Source organism: Coregonus lavaretus (genome assembly GCF_964263955.1).
Source record: "Coregonus lavaretus genome assembly, contig: HAP1_SCAFFOLD_692, whole genome shotgun sequence".
Lineage (NCBI taxonomy): Eukaryota > Metazoa > Chordata > Actinopteri > Salmoniformes > Salmonidae > Coregonus > Coregonus lavaretus.
This window is the reverse complement of record NW_028165690.1, coordinates 152,501-154,940: the sequence shown is the minus strand read 5'-3', so window position 1 is coordinate 154,940 and position 2,440 is coordinate 152,501.

Below are 2,440 nucleotides of genomic sequence, written 5' to 3'. Positions count from 1 at the left end.
ATCCAGCCATGCAGGGAACGGAGAGGCCAGTTAAATATGGATGGAGAGGTGAGTTAGATGAAGAGGCTAGGATGCTAGCTGCTCTCACGGCTACGCGTCTCTCAGCCAATCAGCCGGTCAAACGGAAAGCCGTTTAATGCAGAGGACCAGTAAATATGAGGTACAAAACGCCAAATTATTCATTGCACAGAAAATGACATTTTCCTGTTTTGTTCCTTAATCTCAAATTCTCCCGAACGCTTCTTGTACATTATGGGGCTTTCAATCGAGAGCCACTTCAGATCCGGAACATTTATTACAGAGTAGTGGAACAGGTGAGATGATGGTTGGTTAGCAGGGAGAGGGCTGGTTGGTTGGCAGGGAGAGGGCTGGTGGTTGGCAGGGAGAGGGCTGGTTGGTTGGCAGGGAGAGGGCTGGTGGTTGGCAGGGAGAGGGCTGGTTGGTTGGCAGGGAGAGGGCTGGTTGGTTGGCAGGGCTCTCCCTGATAGTCATGATCCTGATAGTCATTATACTAATAGTCATTATACTGATAGTCAGTATATTGATACGGTTAGTCATTAAACTGATACAAATAGTCATGAAACTGATAGTCATTATATTAACACTGATAGTCATTATACTGATAGTCATTATTCTGATACTGATAGTCATTATACTGATACTGACAGTCATTATACTGATACTGACAGTCATTATACTAATAGTCATTATACTGATACTGATAGTCATTATACTGATACTGATAGTCATTATACTGATACTGATTGTCATTATTCTGATACTGATAGTCATTATACTGATACTGATTGTCATTATTCTGATACTGATAGTCATTATACTGACAGTCATTATACTGATACTGATAGTCATTATACTGATACTGATAGTCATTATACTGGTACAATAGTCATTTAACAGATATACTGGGAAAGGATCCACAGATACAGAGAGACTGGAAGACTGGTGGTTGGCAGGGAGAGTGCTGGTGGTTGGCAGGGAGAGGGCTGGTGGTTGGCAGGGAGAGGGCTGGTTGGTTGGCAGGGAGAGGGCTGGTTGGTTGGCAGGGAGAGGGCTGGTGGTTGGCAGGGAGAGGGCTGGTGGTTGGCAGGGAGTGGGCTGGTGGTTGGCAGGGAGAGGGCTGGTGGTTGGCAGGGAGAGGGCTGGTGGTTGGCAGGGAGAGGGCTGGTTGGTTGGCAGGGAGAGGGCTGGTGGTTGGCAGGGAGAGGGCTGGTGGTTGGCAGGGAGAAGGCTGGTTGGTTGGCAGGGAGAAGGCTGGTGGTTGGCAGGGAGAAGGCTGGTGGTTGGCAGGGAGAGGGCTGGTGGTTGGCAGGGAGAAGGCTGGTGGTTGGCAGGGAGAAGGCTGGTGGTTGGCAGGGAGAGGGCTGGTTAGTTGGCAGGGAGTGGGCTGGTGGTTGGCAGGGAGAGGGCTGGTGGTTGGCAGGGAGAGAGCTGGTGGTTGGCAGGGAGTGGGCTGGTGGTTGGCAGGGAGAGGGCTGGTGGTTGGCAGGGAGAGAGCTGGTGGTTGGCAGGGAGAGAGCTGGTGGTTGGCAGGGAGTGGGCTGGTGGTTGGCAGGGAGAAGGCTGGTGGTTGGCAGGGAGAAGGCTGGTGGTTGGCAGGGAGAGGGCTGGTTAGTTGGCAGGGAGTGGGCTGGTGGTTGGCAGGGAGAAGGCTGGTGGTTGGCAGGGAGAAGGCTGGTGGTTGGCAGGGAGAAGGCTGGTGGTTGGCAGGGAGAGGGCTGGTGGTTGGCAGGGAGAAGGCTGGTGGTTGGCAGGGAGAGGGCTGGTGGTTGGCAGGGAGAGGGTTGGTTGGTTGGCAGGGAGAGGGCTGGTTGGTTGGCAGGGAGAAGGCTGGTGGTTGGCAGGGAGAAGGCTGGTGGTTGGCAGGGAGAAGGCTGGTGGTTGGCAGGGAGAAGGCTGGTGGTTGGCAGGGAGAGGGCTGGTGGTTGGCAGGGAGAAGGCTGGTGGTTGGCAGGGAGAGGGCTGGTTGGTTGGCAGGGAGAAGGCTGGTGGTTGGCAGGGAGAGGGCTGGTGGTTGGCAGGGAGAAGGCTGGTGGTTGGCAGGGAGAGGGCTGGTTGTTTGGCAGGGAGAGGGTTGGTTGGTTGGCAGGGAGAGGGCTGGTTGGTTGGCAGGGAGAAGGCTGGTGGTTGGCAGGGAGAAGGCTGGTGGTTGGCAGGTAGAGGGCTGGTTAGTTGGCAGGGAGTGGGCTGGTTGGTTGGCAGGGAGAGGGCTGGTTGGTTGGCAGGGTCATTCAGGTAGGATCAGAAACAACATGGATCTCTGAACACTGTCCCATCGATGGGCTGCTGTTGGCCTGAACATGACTTAACAGACATTAAACCAGTCAAACAGAGAGGAGCACTCTGCCTGTAGGCCAGCATGAACCCTGTGACCTCATCACAGCTACTTCCCTACGCTAATAATAGTGATGGGGGAAATCTA